The sequence below is a fragment of the Triticum urartu genome, chromosome 2 (genome assembly GCF_003073215.2).
Source record: "Triticum urartu cultivar G1812 chromosome 2, Tu2.1, whole genome shotgun sequence".
In the NCBI taxonomy this organism is placed as follows: domain Eukaryota; kingdom Viridiplantae; phylum Streptophyta; class Magnoliopsida; order Poales; family Poaceae; genus Triticum; species Triticum urartu.
Window position 1 is genome coordinate 7,956,663 of NC_053023.1, and position 6,060 is coordinate 7,962,722.

Consider the following 6,060-nt stretch of genomic DNA (forward strand, 5'->3'; position numbering starts at 1 on the left):
TATATATATATATATATATATATATCATTTCCTTGTTAATGAGCTGCGCTGCTCCTCTCCACTGAAGTTCATCTGGAAAAATCCAGACAATTTCCATGGTCAAACTTTGCAATAGTAGACGGCACATTGAATATTTCAAATACTGGCCGGACAATTCATTTTCATGCTGGTTGGAAAGTTGACTGATCCTGGACACGTCTTTGGGCCTTTAAATTGGCACCCACCCACCAAGTTGTTCGGAGAATCTTTGTTTTAACAAGTATATCCAGGTCTCACCCACCCACACATTGCAGTCAATGTTCCTTGGAGACTTCTAAATTTTGCAAGTCTCTGCAAGACTTGGCAGAGACCGGCGTGCTTTATTTGTACAGATAGACCGACCAGCAGCTCCCCCCATAAAATCATGGCCAAGGAGGCTGCCATATCTGCAGTTGCAGGTGAACTTATGAGCCGGTTCATCCCCTTTCTGATGAACAAGTACCACTCAAGCCATTCAAGCTCGGAGGAGAAGCTGATGGAGAGGTTGCAGCACCTTCCTGATGAGAGTCAACACCATCGTCGAGGAGGCTGATGCGAGCTACATAGTCAACTCCAGGATGCTGATGCAGCTAAAGATGCTCTCCGAGGCTATGTACAGAGGACACCGCATGCTGGACACCCTGAGGTACCGAACTCTCCCAGACAGTGCAGGCTTCGACAAGGTTAGCATCAACGACTCACCTAGCTGCAGCTTGTATTTAGCCATTCCTTTCAAGCGTCCTCGAACAACAACTGAGAAGGATGACCAGGCAATGCGCCTCGAGTCACATGGTGCCTTGCAGTGGCGGAGCGTGAGCAAATCTCAAGAGGGGGCCGATTTCATATAAGAACACATCATATGCATAAAAAACTACTAAGTTGTAGAACATATGCAAGGAAAATTAGAGGACCATATATATATATATTGTACTTGTACACACAAATACAGCAGGTTCACAAGCAGGTTCACACATACCTGAGCATTGTTGATAGGTAAATTTTGGTGCTCCAAAAGAACAGACCACACCAAACAGTAGTGACACCAAATGACCAAAAGACAATAAACAGAACCAACTAGCACTACTGCCAACCAACTAGCACTACTGCCAACTAAAGATACGATCTTCTATTCTTCCTACTTTTGAAATCAGCAATTATATCTTCACAAGGAATTTTTGATGCAATTTCTCGTTCAATTTGTAGCAACAAACTGTCTGCAAGAAAATCATCTTCCATTCGATTACGTAGCCTTGACTTGATAATCTTCAAGCTCGAGAAAGCACGCTCAGCACTTGCAGTGGAAACCGGGAGAGTAACAAGCAATCGAAGCAACCTATCAAGCAAATTGTAAATTCTATCTCGTCCTGTCTCAACAAGGCATCGGCATAAAGAAGTTATGGTGATGGGCTTCTTCAAGTCTCCACTGTTTTTAGCATCTGCAGCAAAATGGTTGAGCTGAATCTCCAACCCATATCTCTCTTGTTGTGTAAAATCAGTCGGATAATATTTCTCCACCATTGAACATATTTCCTTAGCGTTGAATGATGTAAATCCATTTCTTGGAATCAATGTAACACTAATGGATAAGAGATCCATCACTTTCTCATTGAACCTAAGATTCAATTCATTTAGTTGGTTGTCAATTGTTGCTCGAAATATCTCCACTTGTAGATACCTTTCTCTAGTAAAGTGATCAGGTTGACGACGAGCACGCCCACCACGCAGAATGTATAGTTCTTCCATGTCTGGAATATCTATATCATGCTCCACACAGAACTCAACAACATTTCCAATGAACAACTCCCATCCTTCATCTGATCTCATCTCTTCTAGAAGTACTTTTGTGGAATGCACTAGACGAACTGCATTTACTATGTCTTGTGCTTTCTTCTGTAAAGCCTTCCCAAGATCTTCGCTAGTTTCCAATATTTCTTTCATCATGCATAGGATAAATACAAACTCAAAAGAGGTCAGGTAAGTGAAAGAAGTATCACCATCAGCCCGGTTTGCTCCAGCTGATGAATCTGCGGCTAGATTTTCTAGAACAACTCTCACTGGATTGAACATATGCATAAGGCTAGAAATCGAACCTAAGTGGGAACCCCATCTAGTCTCTCCTGGTCGCTTCAATGAGCGTATTTGATTGGCTCCTTTGCCTGTTTCAATCTGATCGATAGCAAGCAAGCGTGCAATCTCAACCACCTGGGCGTCATGCAACTCATCATGTCGCTTTGAAGAGGAGTCAACTGTGTTTATAACAAAGTGAAGTTTCTGAAAAAATTGGGTGATTGGAACCACATCTCTTGCTGCACCAACAAGGGAGAGTTGCAACCGATGAGCATAGCAATGAACATAATATGCATAGGGACAATCTTTAATGAATAGAGCTTGCAATCCATTCAACTCTCCCCTCATGTTGCTTGCCCCATCGTACCCCTGGCCTCGAAGATTTTGTACATCAAATCCATGCTTGGATAATACTTTACACAACTCCATCTTTAGTGTCAGTGCTTTTGTGTTGGCTACATGTATGAGATGAAAGAATCTTTCTTGGGAATAACCATCTTATCAACAAATCTGAAAACTAGTGCCATTTGCTCTCTTTTGGACACATCACATGTTTCATCCACAAGAATAGAGTACTTTGAGTCCCCAATTTCTGCTCGAATATGCTCCCTGACTTTCATAGCGTAAATGCTCAAGATCTCATTTTGAATTTCGTGTGATGTGTATTTGCAAACTTGTGGAGCATTGCCAAGAACTACAGCTTGAACATCAGGGCAGAATTCTGCAAGAAGCTTCAACATCTCAAGAAAGTTACCTCTGTTTCTTGACTCCGGCCTCTCATCATGGCCTCTTAAAGCACAAGACTGAAATGTGAGCCACTTTACAACCGCAATCGTAGTTCTCAGCCTTAAACGATCCTTTTCTTTATCCCCCATGGTCTTCACATCAAAGATATTTGCCAAATGGTTTGACTGATCCAATAAAGCATGGCCATCTCTCACTGCATTGTTATGTTGTGAGCAAGGACTTGATCCCATGTGAACTAAAAGTGCACACTTCTGTCCATCATGAACTTTCTTCCAATTATTAAAACCTTGTGTTGTGAAGACATCAAACCCACCTCTTTTCTTTCTATTTTTGCTAAAGAGAAAGCAATACAGACAATATGCACAATGAGAGGTCAATGAATACTCCAGCCATGATGGAAAATCACGAAAATAGCTGTACTGAAAACGTCTTTTGTGTCCTGGTTTTCCAATAGCTTTATATTTCTTTCGTTTAGGTTGATTGGGACCCAGCCTCAAGTAAGCTCTTCGTACTTCATCTCTTTGGTTTGGGGGGTACTGCCAAATTTGTGGATGTAGTGCAGGATCTCGCTCCAACAACTCAATGCCTCGAAAAGTGACATGTTCGTTTGCTCTTTGTTCTACATCCGGCACATCATCATCTTGCATCTGATTTTCCTGCACATTATCATCTTCCATTTGGCCTTCTTGTGCATCTTCAGCATGTCTTCCATCCATATATGGCACCAATGCTAGAGCATCTGGAGCTAATCCCTCATCCCCTTTTCTTTAAAAAAAGACTGCATCTTCTGTTGTTTCACCATTGCTACCTAAACAAATATTTATACAGCATCAAATTTTCTATCAAATAATCAATTGGGTAGACATCAAAGTTACCAAAACATCTCAACTCATCGGAATTAACAGAAGCAGTAGCAGCAGTTGATTTGCATCCAATTAATCAACATGAGCCCTAAATCAGTCACTGTACCTAGCAATAGCAAGAAGCGAATGAGCTGGCGCTGTGAACTAGACGAGCAGAGGAGGAGGAGCCACTGTGCACCTAGGCGAACTGGGTGTGGGTCGGTGGGCGTGTGGCCGCTGGCCACTGGGCGCGCCGCTCGCGGGTGCGGCCACTTGAGCAGCCGACTGAGAAGGGGAACGCCGCCGACTGCCGTCGTCAGTTGCCGCCGCCGACAGCCGTCGTCAGTTGCCGCCGCCGACCGCCGTCGTCGAGGAATTAGGTCGCCGACGCGGCGATGCCGGACGCGGAGGCAGGGAGGCAGCAGGGTGGGGATTGGGGATTTGGGGAACAACTCGTTGACTCACAACCAGGTGTTGGTGTCTCGATCTGTGCCGTCGAGCGGTGCTGCAAATGGGCTGCGGCTTGTGGACAGTGGACATATCTCCTGATGGGCTGGGCCAGATCGCAAGCATACCTAGTAAAAAAAAATTCACTTCGGAAAGGGGGGGTCGTAGCCTAGTTTCATCTCCACTACGCTCCGCCAGTGGTGCCTTGGGAAGCTTAGAGGTCACCGTTGCTAACATGGTAGAATTTGTTGTGCTTCTGGGTGGATGCGAGCACATGTCTCGTAGGCCATATGACATTTATCTCTATACCGACAACTTCATGTTCAGCCGACATGCTGAAAAGCAAAAGTTTTTTAGCTTCTTGTTGCAACACAACCCTCCTGGTGATGCACCAGTCATTCTTTCGATCATAGGTGGTGTCAAGGTTGGGAAGAAAACTTTGGTTGCTCACGTGTGTGGCGACGAAAGGGTTTGCTCCCGCTTCTCTTCTGTTTTGCACCTGAATGGAGACAGCCTCTTGAGAATACGGGACCACGGGAGGACAACATTTGGGATGACGATGTTGGTAGTTATTGAGTTTGATTCTGATGTATGCGATGAAGACTGGAAAGTCTTCTACTCATTTGCCATAAGAATGTGCAGAGGAAGCAAAATCATCATTGTAGGTAGAATTCAAAGATTAGCCCGATTTGGATCGGTGAAACCGATTCTCATAAGTGTTCTGTCTTATGATGAGTTGAGGTACCTCTTTAAGACAATGGCCTTCGGGAGTGTAGACCCAGCAGAACATCCATGGCTAGTACAAATAGCAGATGAAGTTCCCAAGGAGTTGCACAAGCAAGGCTCACTAATCGCCACAAATATTTTTGCGTATGCGTTGAGAATGAACTTCAGTGTTCAGTTTTGGCCTTGCATATTGGACAAGGGGACAAGATATGTTAAAAGAAACCTGTCCCTGTATGGTGTGCACCCAAGCACGCTTGTAGAACAAGGCCATCCAGTGGACATAACGACATTGCTTTGCATCCACTTAGCATGACACGTTATACAAGTAATGTTCCAATCAAGGAAGAATCACCAAGTGTGACATTGGGGGGACTTCTAGCAGATCCAAGGGTTAGACCGGAAGGAGATTTTATTCTAACTTCATGGGAATCAAGGATACCCGCTCCTAAATCATTTACTTATTTTGTTACAAGTAATGCTCAGGATACACGTGAAGGTAGTGTAAGGTAGTGTCTTGCCAGGGAGGAAGCGACCGGGTGTGCCAATGTAATTTTGTTTGAGAACTCGTGTAAATGTAACTCTTGTTGTATTTCTTAATACATGATAAACATATGTTGTTGGTAGGACTTATTTGTAATTGTGGGACTGTAGAGGGTGAAAACTGTAAAAGCACCTGTATATACATCTTGCAGCTGGGAATGAATCAGATAGAGTTCTCCAGATAAATCTTCTCCTCTCTCTCGTGACCTTCCTCTCGCCCGAGCCTCACCCAGGATCTGCAACAGATGTGTTCCTGTATACTATTGAACGAAATCTATCATAGATCTCGGTTAACGAACCGTGAATTTGTATGAGGGGATTTCATACCTGAATAAATTTCAGAGTAAATGGTTGACCCTAATTGTCTTATAGCATGGACAAGGGGAAAACAGAGGGAAAACTCGTAGTATGTTTTGCTGATACCAGTACATATGAGCTTGCAATGGACCAAGCAACAATACCGCGTGTGTGTAAGCTCCATGGTTCCACTCCATCTAATCAAGCAACGGCAACCCTACATATAAAAGAGGATGGCGCTCTGATTTGTGTTGTGCTGTGCTGGGGATGCGGACGCCACAAAAATGAGATCAGGTCAGACTACAGTCTGCTAGGCGCTGGGAAAAATCAGAGCCTCCCACAAGATCAGTAATATTTTTGCAAAATTTACGAAATC

General features: G+C 43.9%; 1 pseudogene; it reads left to right on the plus strand.

The window, feature by feature from the left end:
* The first annotated feature begins 403 nt into the window (after positions 1-403).
* Positions 404-5,670, plus strand: LOC125534713 (annotated as a pseudogene).
* The last annotated feature ends 390 nt before the right edge of the window (positions 5,671-6,060 follow it).